We start from the raw sequence: 21,239 nt of genomic DNA, 5'->3' as shown, positions 1-21,239 counted from the left end.
TTCTTCTATAGTTTGGTGTGTCACGTGGTTCCATCTGTGTGTCTTTTTACAGTGTGGCTTGTGTATTACATCGTTTTCACCGTTTTTTGATCTGTAAAGGCCCTGAATGACACTTGTTGTGTGCGGAGCTGAACGAAACAATCACGGTGAGGTATATGGTCTTGAGGGTGGGACCTCGGCCGAACGAACCAATCACAGTGAGGTATATGGTCTCGAGGGCGGGACCTCGGCCGGGCAGCACGTCCAACGCTCGCTCATTCATTCATTCCTCGGAGACAGAGCGGAATCAGCGGCTTCACAGCTTCTCCTCTGCCCAGATGAGTGGAGGAATGAATGAATGAGCGATCGAACGAGTGAAGGCGGTGACACGTTTTTTTTTTTTTTGGGGGGGGGGGGGGGGGGGGGAAATAAGAGGGGGACAAAAAAAAAAGAGACAAGAGACAAGGACAACAGCAGCAACAACAACGCAGGGACACGTTGGACGTACTGCCCGGCCGAGGTCCCACCCTCGAGACCATATGCGTCACTGTGATTGGTTCGTTCAGCTCCGCACACGACAAGTGTCATTCATATCAAAGTTGCGGGCCACACGAATATAAATTTTTCATATTAAGACGGGGCCGCAAACTATCGTCCCGGGGGCCGCGGGTCTCAGACCCCTGGTGTAGGCTGCATACGCTACCACTCATTGATTTGTGGCTCGCTAATGCATTAATAAAGTTGATAAAAAAATCAAAAGTTGGTTCCATTCCCAGTGTCACAGTGCCCTCTACTGGTCAAGCTGCAAACTTACCTGCAAATACAAACACGACAGCCTCTCCTCCTCTCCATCTTCACTCGCCAAGAAGACAGTTCTGTCTCAAGGTATGTTGACGTATTTTGACTTGTACGTAACTTACAAATAACGTGTGTGAACGGGCGTCAACGATCGCATAACTAATTGCCCGCGGATGCGGGACGTATTAATCATATGTTGACATATGTCGAAATGTTTTGTGCATGCACAACATTTTTGGATGACTTGGACATACTATGACGTATGCCGGCGTGCTTCAGCGTGCTCTTAACTTATACAAAACTTACCCATAACTTATTGGACGTACGCCAGCGTATTGGCCCATTTTTTCATACGTTGCCGTAAGCTGGCTAAATCGTCAAGGTGTGACAGGCGTTGGGCATAAATTATGAACACCGGCAACACACTACGCATTCGTTGATATAAGTTGTCTATAAGTTATAGAAACGTTCTATATAAGTTACTCATACGTCATGTTTACGTCGACCTTGTTATGAATACGCTATGTATACGCCCAAAATTAAAAAAAAAAAAACGTCGGCAGTTCAACGTATGCCATCAAAATGATCACGTCAGGCATGCGCTGCCTAAATCGTCAAGGTGTGACAGTCTGGATGGAACTATTTACTAATCCGGCACAGTTTTTTCAACTCACCGAAAGAAAACCCCTTGAACGTTTCCGTGTGTACAGGGACTTAAATGCATTATCTCTTAACCAAAAGGATAAACATTTCTCACTGGGAGTGTTTTAAATGAGCCTAATTGGATTTTGCTGTTTCGTTTTCTTTTCAAGGTTAAGTAAAGTTTGTGTGTTGTTGTTGTTGTTGTGGTGTGAATAAGGAGGCCTTAGGAGGTCACATTCAAGTCTCTTCTTGTGCTTCCCCGTAAAAAAGGAGCGGACAAACGCTGCAATGCTCCTTCTAGCAAGGACTGAGCTTGAGGGTGTAAGAAGTACGTTTTGACAACAGTAGTCAGTACGTTTATATGCCCTAAAAAAACAAATTATTGAATAAATTGATGTAAAAGTAGCTTTTAAACACACGTGAACCCCTTAATTAGATCATGTTTGGCTTTTTAAGGGTCTGTCCACACAGAAATGTTTTCACAGGTCAAAATGGCCAAGTATTTTATCATTTTCAGCCTCTCATCCACACGGAGACTGTGTTCTGGGTGCCCTGAAACAGTATTTTTTGAAAACAGCTTCCAGAGTGGGAAAGTCTGAAAACGCTGGCTTGTTGTTTTTCATGTTCACGTGACCAGAAGTGAGCTTTGACGTCAAGCCAACATAATATCTGAATATTTGGACTGGCATGACTCACCCCAGTCGACATTCTCTTGATATTTTGTTGTCTTATACTCCATAATGACTGGAAGAAGTAATTCCACTTCTTGTAAGTCTAGATGAGCCTTGGAAAGCGGAAGATGACATACTTAATGTATGTGCACGCATTCTTTCTTCTTCTGTTGTTTGGTTCAGTCTGCGCGTCTGTTCACAGTGCCACACATAGGTGTGCCTGGCATATTACATCATTTTCACTCAAGTGATCTGTTCCCATTTCGATGCAACTTTTTACTAATCCGCCAAAAAAACAAAATCTCAGGAGTAATAATAATAATAATAATAATAAAAAAAAAGTAATCATAAAAAATCAATAACAGGTGATAAGTTAGTTTGTGTCTTTTTAATTAATAAACGGAAGCAATAGCAGTAATGATATCAGACACTGTGGTTCAGCTTTCTTCGTTTTTTTTTATACTTTGTAAACATCAAATGCTTGGAATGGCTCATATTAATACATTGTTGACATTTTTTACTCAGTCCATTCCATAATTTAACCCCACACTTTTCCCTTAGGTCGTATTTCTCCTCTCTTGTCGAGAAGAATTGTTGTACATTATAGGCGAGCAGGTTGTTGTTTGCTTTGTGTATAATTTTAGCTGTTGTATAGATTGCTGAATTTCAGTAATTCTGATTCAGTGAACAAAAGGCTTGTGTGTTCTCCATAAACACGTTGTGGATTATCCTAATTGACATTTTTGTAGAGGAGGTAGTGAAAGAAGTGCACTTTTGTTGTTGTTAAAGGTAAAGGCGATAGGACACACCCCTGTGGTGAACCAGTAGAACTACAGACAAGGTCAGACTCTACTGACCCTTGTTCTCTGTGTCCTGTTAGTTAAAAAGTTCAGAATCCAGCCCACAAGATTCTTGCTCAAATTAAAATCATTTAAGAGTCGGTAATCTGGGGCTGGATGGTGTTAAAAGCTGAGCTAAAATCCACAAATAAAATCCTGGCAATCCAGGTGACGCAAAACCAAATTTGATAAAGTGACTGTGGCATCCTCAACTCCTCTTTGCGGCCTGTAGGCAAATTGTAAGGGGTCAATCAGGCCCTGGGTTGGACTTGAGGACTTCTGCTCTTACAAGTTTTTTTTTAATGTTTTCATTGCAGTTGACGTAAGGGCCACCAGTCTGAAGTCGTTGAACAACTTTGAGCTATTCAGTTTTGGGACAGAAACAACTGTGGCATCTTCCATACCTGAGGTCTGCTTTGCTCCTGCACAGAAGCATTAAAGATAAAATGAAAGATGGGGCTAAGTTTCACTGCATCTTATTAAAAGGCGGCAACAGATTCTATCGGGACGAATCCTTTTATTAGGGATGTGAACGATAACGATTCGCCGGTAAAAGACTCCTGTATCAATAATAATCAAAATAATGACATTAATCGATTGTGGAGACATGCACCGGGTATCGCAAGAGAAGCAATCGGTTGACAGTGCCTTACAAACAACGCAAGAGCCTGGGCTGCCGGCGAAACGCACAGGTTAGCTAGCCAGGGCCAGCGCGCCGGCCACCAGCGCTACTGAGCCAGGGCTAGTGCTAGCTAATTAGCCTGCGTTTGAAGGCCGAAGTTTGGAACTCTTTGGGTTAATGTCAAGAAGGGTGCACAACTTGACAACTTGACTAGCCAGACCAACAGAGGCGATTACTCTAGTCTAACTAGCTAGCCAGCATGTCGGTGTTTGGAACGTCTTTGGATTCATTTTGAGAAGGGTGCAAATCTTAACCAGCCAGACAAACAGAGGCAAGTATGGTATCGTCACAGATGTATTGGAAGATGAAGATATTTCTGCTACTAACTTGGAGCATTAGGAACTAACTTCCACCGATGATCGCCGGTGCTTGTAAAGAGGGCGCTCAGACAAGTGTGACGAGGTAAATAAAATGGTTCGGTGATTAAGGGCGCAGACAAGGCAAGAAAACATGTACACTACAACAAGGGCAGTTCAGAATAAATATTTATCTAATGACAAAGTCATAAATCTTTTAAATAAAATACATCTACTCGCACACTAGAGATGCCAATTTCCACCTCGGCCAGCCATTGAGTGCTTGACTTAGCTGAATGGAACAATTTTGCTCTGATCAACCAATCAGAGGATGGAAAGCTAGCTGGCTCTGAGAGACAATAAGGCAAGGCAAGGGAAGTTAATTTATCAAGCACAATTCATACACAAGGTAATTCAAAGTGCTTTACAGAAAATAAGTGTAAAACCACTTCATAAAACCATTCCATAAAAACATAAAATCATTCTAAAATCATTACATAACATTCCAGAAATCATTCAATGAAACCAAAAAGATTAAGGATGAAGAGTGCAGGTAAAATACTTTCAGTTGTCATATGCACATTTGAGTAGAAGTGTTTTCAGCTTGGATTTGAACATTGCCAAAGTTGAGGATTGTCACACATCTTCTGAAGATTGTTCCAGATTTTGGTAGCATTAAACTGAAACAAAACCTCACCGTGTTTAATCCTGACTCTGGGCACTCGAGATGGTTTATGTGGCTCTAACATGTCAGAGATGTACTTTGGCGCAAGACCATCAAAAAACTTGTACACAAGCAGAGCTGTTTTAAAGTCTATTCTCTGAGCAACAGGAAGCCAGTGCAGAGACCCGAGTACTGGACGAATATGGTCCTATTTCCTGGTTCTAGTCAGGACTCGAGCAGCAGCATTCTGGATGTACTGCAGCTGTTTTACTGCTCGTTTAGAGAGCCCGGTGAGAAGGCCGTTACAGTCTGCTGGAAACAAAGACATGGATTAGTCTCTCTAAATCTGGTTTAGGCACTATTCCCTTGATTTTGGCAATGCTTTTTAGATGGTAAAAAGCTGATGATGTTATTGATTTAATGTGGCTGTTAATGTTCAGGTCTTAGTCCATTATTACCCCTACATTTCTAACCTGATGATTAGAGAAAACATCTCAAGGTGCCTAATAACACTTTCTCTTTGTTTTTGTGGGCCAAAGACCATTATTTCAGTTGAATTTAGCTGGAGAAAGTTGTGTTGCATCCACACACAGATCTGTTTGATGCAGTGACAAAGTAAACCTGCAGGACCCGTCAGTGACACATAGAGTGTCGTCTGCATAGTTGCGTATTAGTTGGCCTAAAGGAAGCATGTACAGATTGAACAATAGGGGTCCCAGGATTGACCCCTGGGGAACCCCAAAAGTCATAGCCATTTGCTCTGAGACACAGTTACCAATTCCAACAAAGTAGTTTCTGTCTTCCAGATAGGAAATGAACCAGTTTAGAGCTGTACCAGAGATTCCCACCCAGCTTTCTAACCTCTGTAATAAGATCACATGGTCAACTGTGTCAAAGCCAGTGCTCAGGTCCAGCAGAACTAAAAGTGAGACTTTCAATTCAAATTCAATTCAATTCAAATTTGCAGTGTTCTTTTAATAGAAAAAACATCCTGGGGACTATAACAACCTTTTTTGCGACCTGTGAGATTTGAATCCTATCAAATTAACACTTTCTAAAGAAGCGGGGGCAGAATTAAGAAATCCCGCCTGGCTGAAGTGTGAGAAAATTCTGCAGGGCAGCGTGGTTATTGCCGGAGCCGGAGGAAAACTATTCCCATGTTCCTGACTCTCGGGGAGAATTAATCAGGGCGCGTTAGTGGTGAGGCATGCACAGCTAGCTCCAAAATTGCATTAACATTAATCACAGGTGAAATGTATATCACTCACACTGCAACTCTTGGATCAGGTGCTGCAACAGGAAGGAAGTTGTAATGATTTCATTATGATGTATACGCGATTGATTGACTGTATATGTATCTGTAGATATATTTTTCTTGACATAGCATGTGAAGCAAGTATTTTTAAAGCAGCATTACATATTAAAATGAATGTTCAATGGTGATGTGTAGACAAATTAATGAAGCATATTGATTGTGGCAGCGGTGTGTGGATTTTTAATTAGCGTATGCTTGTGTGTGTTAACATGCCTCCACTCTCTTTGAGTGGAACCAAGCGGAACCGAGCGCGCCAGCACAAGGTGGCTTCACGCAAGGTGGCTCATTCTGTGCCAATCCCAGGACATGCCATCACTTCATTACACAGCGCTGTATTACTGCAACTTTCCTGACTTCATGTATCATTTTAGTTGCTGTTGCTAATGTGCAAGGCGGCTGCTATCATTAATAACTGGTGGGAGGAGCGCATGAATGATCAGGATAGGCTACATTGTGAATGTGCTTTTGCATGAGTGAGTGCACCTTGGGTTTTGACTTTGAGGATTATTTCTATTCTTTCGTTTTTTCTATTAGGCAGCTGTGGTGGTTATCATATTGGTTATCAATAACTAACAGGACAAGCAGTCACCATAATTATATGACTTGACTAGGATAGGATATTGTTTATTATATATGCACAGCAAGGATACAAGTTTCATCGTACAATTAAATTCTTCCTTTGCTTTCCACAATGAATGCCAGAAACACAAGTAATATAAAAGGTAAACAACTCGCTTTGATTTTATGGATTATTTCTAGTTTTTATTTCTGTTATCCAAGGTAACACAGTTTTCACAGCTAAGAAATAGGACGAGTGGTCAAACTGATTATGTGATTGGACTACTTTGTGAATTTGCTCTTGCTCACTGTGTGCTTTGAGTTTGTGGATTAGATCTATTCTATTCTTCAATTCGATTTATTTCTATTCTGTCGCGCTCATATGCTTGTGCATATGAAAGCACAAATTATTTGTCGTATTTGTTTCATCCAGGTCATTGTAACTAAACAGTCCAGTTGCAATCGATTCAGCGCCCTGAGAATTTTTAGTATTTCAGTTTGTGTTTCCATCATGCACCTTTATGCACCTTTGGCTGTTAATATTATTTTTATAACTGGCGGGAGGAGACCAACTTGTAGCTTCCATGTCTAAGAGCCTGCACAGGCGAACGTTTTCAAATCCTTCAATGTTCATGGACTCAAAAAAATCAACAACTTTTCTGTGCACTACACTATTGAGTGCTTGGATACCACTGCCAATGACTGAGTGGTCCATTTGTCCACCTGCAGACGAAGCAAACAGTTGCTCATTATCCCTCTTTGATAGAAGATGGAGCCGTGAGCACTTGAAGACAATGATGACATCTGAAGAAAACAGCAGGAGTAATTGTCAAGCTGACTATGACGCATTCATCTCTGCGTAAGTGGACGTGGCCTCTTTAAAACACTTGCAATTGTTTCCTCCGCTAGCCTGTCAGTCATTAAGCCAAATCTTGAAATGATCAGCCTGCTTGCAGAGCAATGGCTGCCCTTCATGCTGCAAAGCAGCAATAGGCTGCCAATTGAATAGCAATGCAACCAATCTTATTATTCATCATACTTACAGCAGGTCCTCAGTATACTGTACGTATGAGTTCCGTTCCTAAGGTGAGTTCTAGTGTAACCTATACCTAAATTTTATCTAACTAAACTCTGGTTTTGCTGCATGAGTTTTTAAAAGTACACCTGGCGGCTTAACAACTTACCTGCTAGCTGTCGCCTGTCTGTCATCATCATCTTTGCTACCTGGCTGATTGTTTTTGTCTTGCTGCTGGTGAATCAGCATTTGCTTTGTCAAGTGTCTGGCTTTCATTTGGTGCTGGAGACCACTTTTACTCTTCTGCCAACTCGACTGACGAGACAAATGTTGACTGATTACACACAGCTAGCAGCGGGTTAACTCCAATGGCTACTCGGCCAAAATGGCTGGTCACCTCCACCTTGTTTTACACTGATAAAACAGCTGTGACTTTTACATGCACCCTGGTAAAGCCACAGAAGCTTCTGTAAAAGGTTTGTTTACATCCAGCTTGTGGTCCCTGGCTGCACATGTCATTTTTGTTTACCGTGAATGCATGTGACTGCACAGTTCTAGGGCATGCATTCTTGGATATAACACGATTGAGAAGTTGTTGTTGGTGGAATTCACGTGAAGTTAAGTCCAGTGTGGATCCCCTCCTTTCCCTTCCTGCATCTCCGCTCCACGTGGCTGCTGGCCGTCAATAAAGGTAAAAGTGATCATGTCAAATGTTCATTTATCAATTTCAATTATTATTTAGAATTATTTTGCATTGATTTCTGCATGTAAAAGTATCATCATTATCTATAAAACTTTTTTTTCTTAATATTTTTGGGTGTTTTTAATGAATTAATTGGATTAACATTAAAAATGTCCTCGGTTTGCAAACGTTTCAGTTTTCGTAAGACCTTTTGAAATTGCATTAATGACAAAAACCAAGGTTCCACTGTATTGCCAAAATATACGTTATTTACTGTCTACAGTATTTTATGTATTCATTCATTTCTATTCAGCATTAGCAATTATTTGTTATATTTATTATTTCTTCTTTTAAAATGATGGGTTCTTCAACATGATGCTTTAAATTGATTACCCATCAATATCGTACTCAGAACTCCCACAACACCCCCCCCCCCATGTCGGCCTCACTTTATCAGTAAACACTTGTTCTCTCCTCCCATCCAGAAGGCGAGAGGAGGGTGACTAGAAGACTCCAAATAATGCAATTAAACACTGACCGCAGGGTTCAGTGCTGCTTATCAATACACCCAGCAGGGGTTCCGTGAAAGGTTTGAAACAGGGGTGTCGCCCGTCTACTGCGAAAAGACCGAGTGTTTTATTAGAGCATATCTCAAAAAACACTTTTATGGAAATTGGACTGAAGATGGTCGTGCTTAAATGAGCAGGGAAATGAAAGCAAGACCAGCTAATTGTCAAATTCTGCTTTGCTTTTTATCCTTTTTACCCCTTAATGCTCCTCGGGGGAGGGGGGGGTGAGGACAGGTGAGGACCACCTCTGACAAATGAATGGGACCAAGGTTCCACTGCCTGCCTGACACCTGCTTGACCTCGCCTAGGTGGTTAGAGTCAAATCTTGATCACTAGCATGCAGTAAGTTCATATACAGAAGTAACTTATTCCATTAAAGCAAAAAAAAAAAAAACATAACAAATGGACCTCAAAATTATGCTGATGCTACACTTCCTTGTGAGGAAGAGAAAAGCATCTTTGTTGATGCCGGCGCAGTGCTTATACACATCTTGCCACACACACACACACACACACACTGAAATGATCAGACAATGTTAAATTGACGTTACATACCATCGACATAAATTATTCCTTACTGTTGCTTTAAAAACACATTTCTTGAGTAAACATATGAACCATATTTAAACAATTGAATAACACATGCATACATTTGTCATCATACATTGTGCTATGTTACTGTTTGCTCTTGCGTGAGAGCTTGTTCAAACTTCGCTTTGAGGTGATGACATTCTACCTTATTGTTGTTAATTCAGTCCCTTGCATTTTTTAGCAATCTATTCTGCAACATTACTGTGCAATGTTGCATTAAGTTGGCTTCTTTACTTTGCCAACAACATTTTTCCTTACGGTGGTTTCAATATTAGTTCCTGTAACACCTGTAAAAGGCCATAATGCAAACACATTATGAAGCATGTCTCATTACAAAGGCTTAAAAGTATAGGAGACTAAGTGAGGCTAGAACACAATAAAAAATATTATTACTAACTGTTCCTTTAAGTTTAACATGGAATACTCACCAAAAAAGGGATTGAACTGAAAATTGAAAAAGATACCATGCTTGATCGCCCTCCACCTCCCTTCTTTTGGCACCGAAGTTTCTGTGGTGGCATCTGAAAGTTGCTTTGTCCAACTTGTCCCTCCATGCTTGTGGGGGACAAGCCTTCTCTTCCACTGCAAAGACAGACACAAAGGTCAGAGGGAAGAGCATCCATCCATTCATCCATTTCCAGCCAGCTGCACCCTCTCTCACCTGGAGTCCTTATCATAAATGCACTTTTGTCTTCTTTGCAGTGTTTTTGTCCACAAACTTCATTTCGTCATTGCTTAAATTGTGCAATGGTGTGGAAGGACATAACCCCAAACCGCCACCCCTATGCTGGCCATTGTGGCCGCGCTTCCTTTTGGAAGGAGCTGAGGTGGAAAAGCATGACGCCGTATCCGCACTTCCTGGCAATGAGACATTTTCAGCATATTGGTGCTAATTACATCATCATCATCATCACGCAGAGTGGCCCTTGTTTTCATGACTTTGTGTGTGTGTGTGTGTGTATGGTGGGGACAGTTTTAATGAGGCCTCCTCTGAACACCTCACTGGTCTGATGTGGACCGATGCATGCAATTGTCTTCAGTGTTTACAAAAACTTCATTGAAGGCTTTAAGAGTCTATAGCAGCAGCAACAACAATGGAGGATACTCTTGCTTAGGAGACACATTTTATCCAAGAAGAGACTGGGGGGAACAAGAAAACCGAAGTGCTGTAGCAAAGTGGAATATAGTGCAGCCCCTGGGCTAAGGCAGTGCAACACCGTAAGCTAACGTTGGCATGTGGCTTCAAATTTGATGAAAGAGGAGACTGAAGGCAACAACAAGACTGTGGAGTATAATACTGCAGCATCCAATGACGTTTATTCATTTTATTTCTAGACTGTACATTGTACACACATAATGTAAACATGTCTGTCCATTTGCATAAACCATAATTTAAACCTTTGTCCATTTACATGAACCCATCATTTAAACATGTCTGTATATTTGCATACTCACTTAATGTAAACATCTGTCTACCCCCATATTTCCATAATGTCACTATATCTGACCATTTACATACACACATAATGCTACTATACTGTATGGCTGTCTATTTACATGCGTCCTCTCTAGGGCTGTCAAAAATAACGCAATAATGGCGGTAACTAATTCATTTCATTAACTAGCATGATAGTGTGTTTATATATGCGTCTACCCATGAAAATAGCTAAAAATGCTAGTATGCTAATGTTAGCATGCTAACACCTAGCATGACAGCACAATGTATCGGGAAGGCAAAATGTCCTGAATGGGTTTTGAAGTTTGACTTTGGAACGGTCTGAATCGGTTGAGAAATGTGGAAGTAGTTAGAACTCTTTAGATCAAAGGCATTTTGCGTTCCGAAAAATAGGAACAAACAAAAGTGGGAATTCTCGGTATGTGGAAAATGGCTTGAAAGTCCTTAGTTAGTTGAATGCTTTGATACTGGAACGGTCTGAATCGGTTGAGAACACTTTAGATCAAAGGCATTTTGCGTTTCGGAAGAAAACATTTGGGAATTTTTGTGCTGCGGATAATAGCATGAACGTCCTGACTTTGTTGAATAACTTGACGTTGGAATGAGGTGAATTGGTTAAGAAATGTGGAAGTAGTTTGGTTTGTTTTGGTTGAATTTTATTTGAAGATGCATGAAGGTTACGATGGAATAAATCTCATCAATCAATTCACAGTTCCACATGTCCAAAAGGAGTAGGAAGAAGCAAAGCTTATTTAATCCTACCCTCCATCCGTTCCACATGTTGTGCAGTACATATTATTCACTTCCTGCATTCCATGTAATATTATTCCTTATAATAATCAGTGTTATAATGAATAAATAATACAAAATAAAAACAAGCACGACAGAACAATAAATATAATAAAGACTATTCTTCCTTGTATTTCGCGAACATCAACTGCTCGTATTGCTTTTTGAATTCGCTCATCAAGGTACATTGTTTGAGTTCCTTGCTCAATGCCTTGCCGTTCCATGATTTAAATGCTGTGGGTTTTCAGCGTTGTTCTCGCATAGAAGAGTGTTTCACGTTTAATTTTCCTCTGAGATCATACAGTATTTCTCCTCTCTTACAGAGAAATACTGGATGACGTTTTTGGGCAACAAGTCATTGTTAACCTTATGCATATTTTAGCAATTTGAAAATGTACTAAATCAGCTGCTAAATTAAAAATAAAGGGTTTGATGTTCTATATACACGGCACTATCCACACAATAAGTTAGATACGGTAATACCAAAGAACAGCAAAGAGTTGAGTGATTTTTGATCAAGAACAAATTTTGCTTTATCCAGTATTGAAGGATTTCTCGCCACCTTTGGTTGTATATTTTTGATACGAGATTAGGTGAGAGTTGTGAGCGTCCATGGTTGGAATTGTTACATTATTGAGGTGTAGTGATGATAAAATCTTGGATAAAGTTTGATCGTTTCTTGATTGATGGTCATTGATGATGATGATGATTGATGACCTGAGCCTGACAGGAATATCATGCTTTTATTGAGTGGCTCTGATATTAGGAAGGACTTTCACAGGAACTTACAGGAACTCTGGAAATCCAATAACGTTCATGTCCTCTGCCATCACATGCGTTAACACCTTCTGTTTTGCTTCTAACACACACCAGCTGCAACGCAAGAAACTAGCCTATAGTTAGGGGGCCCAAATGACTCCATGTGTACACAACGTTATTTTTATTGATATCTAAAAATGATGTGGTGTCCAATAATCTGTTATCACTTCCATGAATACTCTGTGAGTGCAAAGTTTCATTTGCCACCGTTTTCCATGAACTTAGCATTGTACAGTTATCTTTTTACATAATCTCTATGATTTGGCAGTGATTGAACATTGCAAAAAAATAAGCACGTTTTGAGGGCGCCTCAACTTTAAATTTGGACTCCCTTGTCAGCAGGTGTGGAGAACATGTGTACACATAATGCCACTGTCCATTTACATGCAGACTAAATGAAAACACCTGATGATTAAATACAGTATAAATACATCTTTTTTTTTTTACATTTTACAATTAAATTATGAATCTGACATTTTGTAAATTAATTTGTTGCAAATTATTTCCTAATTGCAAGTAGACCTGCGTGACGCAGTATAGTGTTGTCTTCTTCTATTCCTTATTCACTTCCTGTTTTGTTTTGGCCCATTGGGTACCATATCCCAGCTGTCGGTCCCAAACAGGGTGAATAGTACAAAACAATTACAGTCATCCCACGCCACTTTTTGCGGAATTTTGCGGGTTCACCCTATCACGTTTTTTCCAAAATATATTAATGAATAAATCATGCTGTTTTCGTGGTTAAACATGACCGATTATTAATCGAATATATGCATATTAAGGCAAATTTTACAATTGTTTTGCCTAAATTAAGCATTTTCATACAATTGGATAAATGAAGTAAAATACGCTGTGAATGACATGTAATATTGTACACTTGTCACTAGGTGTCAGCAATGTTACTGTAATGTTGGGTGAGACACACATCCGCCAGACATCGTTGGGGGAACAGGCTCTAATTGCATGTTTTGAATTATTTCACAACATGCACCATAATCCCTAATAAAAACACGGGCTGCTGTTGCTGCAGTAACCCATGCCGAGCTAAAACTCAACTGTGAGGCCCCAACGTCACTTCCTGTCCACCTGCCACCTTAGGGAACACATTTATAGCAACACACACGAGGATGAGTCTTATTTATGTCTTAAATGGCTTATTTACTCTTATTATGTCTACTATATTGGGTAATGGGAGTGTAAAGGTGACTATAAGGGTGTTTGTTCATGTCTAATGATGTTAAAAATGTATTTAGAATATTGTGACAGGTTTTCTGTGCTTTAACTGAAATATGAAAATATTCAATTTATAAAAAAGGAATTCTACTTCGCAGAAATTCACTTATCATGGTCGGGTGTGGAACCAATGAACCGTGATAAACAAGGGATTCTGTATTTCAGTTTCGTACACAAATTGGAAGCTTTACCCAACAAACCAAACGTTAGTGCATGGAAGAAAAAGCGCTACAGCGTTGAGCAATCATGTCAAGCGGTGCAGTAGTGTGTAGTAGAAGGGCTTCCTGCTTCTTTTGTGGTGAATTGATCTCTGTGAGAGGCTGTTTGAATGTGTAGCTTTCACTCTGTTTGTGAAAGAGATTGTTGGGGAGGGGGTCACGGCCAAGTTCAGTGTGCCAGAGGTCTCCGAGCTCCGGCTCTTTGATTTGGCTCCCTCGTGACTCAGAGAATTTCCTCTCCGGTTTCCCAGTGCAGAGCCCACGCTGGGCCAGGAGAAGCCGCGCCAGGAAAATTTATGTTGATGTCAGCAAAGAAAACAGCAGCAAGCCTTCTTAGCACGTCTCACAATATTTGTCAAACAGCGGTCTGTCCATTCTTTACACTGCGAACTCTTCGGTCTTCTTCTTTCTCCACGGAATATTTCCACTCGTACACTTTCTGGAAACCGACGTCCATGTTGGCGGGCGGTTTTCACACTACCCGTGACTTGTTGACTCGGTTGATGGCGTGCTGGTAACCACAGCCCTGCTTGAAGGTGAGAGGGGCGTACTGTCATCCCACAACCTCTGATAATGACTTCATCAAAGATCATAAAGTACATTTTCTAACTTCTGCTGCAGGCTTTCAACTATTTGCCCATCAGTCCATTCAGATGTCCACGTAATGCTAACATGTGTGTCCATGTTGCGTCACGTGGGGAATTCAACACACGATAAAGACTCGCAGGTGCAGTTTAATGCCCGATTTGATCTATTCATGCCCATTTAGATCTATTGGCCCAGGCAGAGGGGTGGTCTACAGAAGAAATAGACCTCCTATTTTTTATTAAACTTACCTGCAGAGTTAATCAGAAAAAAATAAAATGTGTATATTTTGAATTGTGCTTTTTGTTTATCTGAGGAGTTGATTCAGAGCAACTGGACTTTAAGAAATCTTTAAGTCTCATCTCTCGTCCAGGTGGATCATCACCATTCAACTCCTCAAATATTGAAAGCCTCTACACACACTTTTTGTTCAAATTTATTTTGAATTTGTGGATAAACATCCATTGTTCCTGAGCAGGAAGTGGGCAGGATTTCATGCGTGCAACATGTTAGAAAGTAAGCACCCTGTATGCAGCCGCCTAATTGTTGCAAACAGGCCCTTTGAAATCTAAGATATTTAAGAAGTTTTAGTTGAAAAATGGTGGTGGGTCCCACAGCCAAACCAGTTGAGAACCACTGGTCTAGACAGAAGAGAACCAAATGAAGTGGATGTTGCTTCAACAGTTACAACTGGCCAACTTTCTGCAATCAAAAAGGGTGGGTGTTGATGTCAACGATACCACTTCCTCCTTCGTTTGTGTTTTTGTTTCTGTCAGAAACTTCTCCATCGCTCGTCCTCCGTCAGCTCTGTACCCCGGTGTTCCTGTGTACTTACTCTGCTGGGTTGGACAGGCAGCCTACTGATTAGTTTGAGCACTGCTGCCACCTAGCTGGAAGCTTGTGTAGCATTCAAGTATGAATACCATGCATGCAGGCACTGCATGAAGACACTGATACCGAAAGTCCCGCTCGCCTCTTACAGAGTGGCCCACAATTTCAGAAGCACTGGCCTACATAAATGAGCATCTGACCCAACACCGACATCGCCAAGACAGCATGTGACTTAAAGAGGCAGGGGAAAATTCAATGCACCTTGAATGCCAACTGCAAAATCTGTAAAAAGTTAAATGGAGAACCAGAGTCGATAGGCTTGTTGTCAAAGACATAAGGGAAGACAAATATTAAAAATAATCTCGACCACAGGGACACTGAAAGATTGTGTTCGGCATTATACTGTAGGTTTGACTATACTTAGCAAAGTAGGCCATTAAAGGCCATTATAGGCCAAACAATGGCAAAATCCATGAGGCAGTGGCTTCAAGCTGCTGTCACGCTAACAAGCCAAATTAGGTCATGCTTGTTTGTAACAACTTGGACAGCTTAATTATCCAATATAATGCAATAAGCCATCCCAAACAGCTGCATTGTTTTTGTCTGCAGCCTTCACTGTTTACTGTCGACAAAGTGTCAAAAGTAAGTTTCCCCTTGGTGGTGTGAAGATACGGTTCATGAAAACCACCCCTAAGGCTAAGAAGACATGGTCATTCCGGTCACGTCCCTAGCATGGCATCTATCCATCATCTTATTGGTTGGCATGGCCATCATCACCATGACAATGTAAGTGTCCTGCCGTTTACCATCACCATGGTGATGGGAGTGTCCCCCAGCAACCATCAGCATGGGCTTAAGCCTCTTAATCAGGATCACCATGGCAATGAGCGCCTGCTGGATGGCAAAAAACCATGCTGCTGATGATGGAATTTTTTTTTCATACAGTGTTTTTTGTGTGCACATCTCTCTGCATCCTACACTGGCGTGGTGGGTGGGTGCTGCTGTGTCGCCACCACCTTTAAGTGGAGCCCAGCAGGAGGCCTTGGTGGCACCGATTGAGCTGCAGTCTAACCCATCACGGTGCTGAAACGTCCGCAGATAGCATCAGCGCACACACACACACACACACACACACACACACACACATGCATGCTGAGCTAATTGTGCATATTAACATACACACTGGGTGTTTGGTTTTGCGAGGCTGACTTTTTTTGTGCCCATCATGCATGTAAGTGTTTATACAAACGTGCATGTCTGTTTGTGCCCACTTTTAACTAAAGAGTGCTGCTGAAGAGGAAGAAGAAGCGTCGCTCCAAGGTATGATGTGTTAATAAAATGTGTCAAAATGTCTGGAAGCCGTTCCCTCCTCATCGAACAACGTACAGAATAGCACTGCTAATTAGACAGCCCATCTGCTCGCTTGGGCAAAGTTGTTGAGCTTTAGCGGAGAAACTGTAAAAAGACGCACTCACTTCTTCTCGTCGCAGCAGATGACAATGTGCGAAACGGCAGATTCAATTCCTGCGGCCTAGCAGCCCTTTTTGTGACTTATTCCACGGATGCTTCACTGACTGTTAAATAACGTGATCTACCCAACCTCAACTTCATTTTATTAGGTATAATTTAATGCAATTTAACATTACATGTAATGTAAACATACACCTGTCCTTTCACATACACCCTTAATGTAAATGTCTGTCAGTTCACATATACTCCTGATCCAAATTTTAAGACCAGATGAAAAATTGCAAGAATTTTGCACTGTTTGATCTTAAGGAGGTTCTAAAAAGAGTTTCAAAATGAAAAAACAAATGGGAGTGAGACAAAAATTGGCATCCACTGCCTGGAACTGATGTCCATTTTTGTAAACTTCCATGATAAAAAGTGCACATAAACCAACACAAATCTGTTCCTACACTAAACGTAACCATCTCTGTGCCTTACATCAGGGCTGTAGGCGATTTAGGCGACTGCCTCGGGCCCCCAAGCCAACAGGGGGCCCCAAAGCTGCATGTTCAGGATATATCTGAGGAGAATAAAAATGTCCTGTCTTCATCTGTAGATCTTGTGCATTTATTATCTTCCCCCTTATTGCTGGGTTTCAACCACGTGACCGACAGGCAGTTTGTGTCACTTCCGGTGAGCAGACGATCGGCAAGCATGTGCATTTTTTTGGAGATTAAAAAAGGGAATAACGGTGCATGTCGTTTCAATGATTTGATCCAAATGAAGACATAAAATAGTTGAAAACAAGACGACTGAAAATCAGTGAAAGTTTATTTCGGCATCAGACATAATGAAAATGATGCTTCTAACGTTTACCATCCTAAAACACCAAAAAAGTTTTTGGTTGATTCCTGATTGTTTCCCCGTTATGATGGACTATCTTAGTAATAGAATTTTACGAAATAAATAGTTGAATGATTTCCACATGCAAGAACAGCGCAGGTAAGCGGTATTTTGTTTTGATTTTGATGACTTCTAGTTACAAATACGCTTATTTGCCATCTCTTCGAGGTGGGGCAGACAACAAGCATACAGTATGTAACGTCACATGAAACCCAGCCATATGCTTTGTCTTCCAAATAGTCCAAAAATTGCCAGGAAGCAGCAGCAAGCAAACACAGATCAACACATGCAAATGAAACTGAAGTCATAATTCGGCAGCTACCAGCATTACACAAAACCACAGTAAAGTTACCACAGGAGGATGAAAGCAGGAAATACGCATGACAAAATAAAAGTCAACAGGAAGTAATGTCAAAAACAAGAAATAACACAAACACAAGTCCAACTGTCGCTTTTGTTGAATGACTTTATCAGCCATCATAATTCATTTTGTTATTTCATATAGTATTTTGACAACTGTAAAAATAAAGACAGCTGACATATTTGTACTCGCAATCTCACCGTCTGATTTTTCTTCGTTTGACCTTACCAGGTTAAAAACTCATTGTGATTAAAAGTCTCTTTTACAAGAGCGCATGGGCCAAGCGGCAGCAGCAAACATATTAAAATCTCATTACAGACGGGAAACAGTTTACATGTGCACATATTAAAGTTAAATAAACACTTGAATAAAACATTTACAACCACCACGGCTTTTCTCAACATCTTTTAACCGAGATTTCTAAATGTTCCGAGAGCCCAGCTGTCCGGCCTGATTTTTTTGGATAAGCACGTCATGCTCTGCCAGAGAGTTTGGAGGGAGAGGAGCCGTGACACTGTGGCATAATGAAGTCTCAAGTATATGCTCATCCATTCACATACACTTGTAACGGAAATGTCTGTCTGTCCTTTCACATACATACAGTACTAAATGTAAATGTCTGTCCATTCACACAGTAATCAAAACACATTTGTCCATTCACATTCACACATTATGTAACCATGTGACTGTCCATTCACACACACACCTATAATTTAAACATCATACACCCTTAAGGTAAACAAATGCCTGTCCATTCACATACACATGTAACGCAAACATCTGCCTGTCCTTGTTTGTCCATTCACATCCATAATCAAAATACGTGTCTGACCTCTCACATGCCCCCAAAATGTGCGCATCGGTCTGTCCATTCATATGCACCTGTAATTTACACATGTACATATATATACATAATCAAATGCATTTCTGTTCATTCATATACATCTACAGTGAAGACACACAGTACATCTGTCCAATCACATACACACATCTGTCCTTTCACACCCACCCAAGATGTCAGCATATTTCTGTCCATGCATTCTGTCAACACACAGTCAAACACCTGTCTGTCCATTTGTGTGCATGTCTGTCCATTCACATGCACCTATGACTTGGTCCTTCACATACATACAGTACATCATGTAAACATCTGTCTGTCCATTCGCATAACACCGTTTCGCGGTTCCTACTAGAGTACTTCATTTAGATGCCACCTATGACATTTGGCGCTCTGTATGCATATCCGTTTCTCTGTTTGGACTACAAGAAAATCACCTTTGTTGTGTCCTCCCCCCCATGTCCCCGCCTCTCCCACTTCCCCAAACATTTTTATTCCGTTTAAATAGCCCTCCTAAATCCCATCCTGCATCCTGTGTGCCGGGGATGCTGTTTTCTCTGGAGGCACTTTAGTGATTCCCTAACTTGTTATGCTAATCCCAGTGTTCCTCGCAGTCTGTGCTGCACCAGCAAGGATTTATGGCCCGTTTGCTGCGAGGGGGGAAAGAACAGAAAGAGAATTCAGAGTAATTAATCCCTTTAAGCAATGATAATTGGGCTCCCCCAAAAGAGAAGACAACCACCGGGAGGAGTTACAGTTAAGCTAGCTTCCTGTGTTTTATTTTCATGTTTGCTCTTGTTTAAACTTCCTGCCAATCTGCCTGCTCACTCACCACCGGTGGGTCGAGGCTGCATGGCAGACCTACGGGCAGGTGCATGGATTCTATCACACATCAGGGAGAAAAAGGAGGCCCTCAGATACTGTAAATGTAATATTAGAGTAAATTTGAAAAAATAAATACTATAATTGAATTATACCACATATAAGTGGGGCATAAAATGTATTTAAAATGAAAAAAATGCTTGCAAGGCTTTTGGTGTACTTTAAAAGTATTAAAATATTTGTTAATAAATTAATACAGAAATAAAAGTATTACTTAAAAAAAAAATTATATTAGAAACTAAATATTGCCTAATGTTTTTTATTTATTTATTATACAGACGGGGAAATTGAAGTTACACTGTGTTCTATGTATTGCGTTGCAATCCTAATGCCTGTGTATTAGTTGATCTTTCATGGGGTTTTTCAAAATTTTTCTTTGGAGTCGTACAATATTTTATTGTAGCAGCTCATTGTAGCACAGAAGACATCACATTAACACAAAATTGGAAAAACCCCTCCTACTCCTTTATGGCGTTGTTAACTCTGCTTCGCCGTGCACTTCCACCTCGCTGTGTTGTATTAATGTGTTTTTATAGCAACAAACATTTTCCAGTTTTTACAGAGAGAGTTCCCATGCACGTTGCCTTTTATGATAGCTGCAATAACAGCCAACAGTGCTAAGTGATTCCATACTCCGCGACTCGCTCCCTCAGGAGAAACACTCATCTGTTTTTGTCGGTACCACGCCGCGACTGTAACCGGGATAAGGCAGATCCTAATTTCAACCGCTTTCAGGAAATTTACAGTCTCAAACAAGACCTCCTGGAAGACATATTTGGCTTAGAACAAAAGATGTTTTTGCTCTTAGTTGGCTGGCTGGGAAGATAATAGAGCACTACTTTTCATCATATCATTTTCACCCTCACACTTTTTCATCAGCAAAAACAGGGACTCACAGGTACCACAAGATACGATTTCTAGTACCTAGTACCTAGTGATCCAGGTTTCCACATGGCCCAAGCAGATACCACACAGATGATGTAAACCACTGGTTGCCCCATCGCAACATTTGAGGATAGAAATGACAAACGTTCGATTACCCTGTTGCTGTGCCTTAGCTCTGATCACTGCAGTTTTATATTCCATTGTCTCCACTTTGCTGCAACGCTCCGTTTTCTTGCTGTCTCCTCTTAAATGAAATTTGAGGACACATCCAAATGTTAGCTTATCTTACTGCTCTGCAGGATTGTAGTCCACAGTCTCTAGCCTAGTTACCCTTTGGGTCACACTTTACAATAAGGTACCACAAAAATACAGTAGTGACTGAGGAACTAATGAAGAACTAATGAGGAACTAATGAGTAGAGTAGCTACTGAGGAACTAAGGCACATACATTTAGAGTAGTTACAGAGGAAATAATGACAAACTAATGAGTAACTAAAGAGTAGTGGTTAGGGTTAGGCTCCGGTAGGTTCCAGGGAACAACGAGTACACCACTATCTGTATCTGTTCGCCCATCTAAATGGTCCGTATCCGTACCTGTAATCGGAGTGGGCAGGGCATAAAGCGTACGTGGGCGTAGTTTAACTGGAAATGTGTGGGGCTTAAATCTGTACATGATTTCAAGTCTGAAA

The 21,239-nt window shown here is 40.9% G+C and overlaps 1 protein-coding gene across 6 annotated transcripts in view; it reads right to left on the bottom strand.

Moving 5' to 3' along the window:
* Positions 1-541: 541 nt before the first annotated feature.
* Positions 542-21,239, bottom strand: part of tmtc4 (transmembrane O-mannosyltransferase targeting cadherins 4) — a 131,227-nt gene continuing 110,529 nt past the window's right edge. For all 6 annotated transcript variants that reach the window (XR_008572546.1, XR_008572549.1, XR_008572548.1 and 3 more), the window contains one exon: positions 542-9,883. The gene's annotated coding sequence lies outside the window, so the exon portion shown is untranslated. The remainder of the gene's footprint in view (positions 9,884-21,239) is intronic.

The sequence above is a fragment of the Dunckerocampus dactyliophorus genome, chromosome 9 (genome assembly GCF_027744805.1).
Source record: "Dunckerocampus dactyliophorus isolate RoL2022-P2 chromosome 9, RoL_Ddac_1.1, whole genome shotgun sequence".
In the NCBI taxonomy this organism is placed as follows: Eukaryota; Metazoa; Chordata; class Actinopteri; order Syngnathiformes; family Syngnathidae; genus Dunckerocampus; species Dunckerocampus dactyliophorus.
This window is presented reverse-complemented; position numbering and strand designations above follow the sequence as displayed.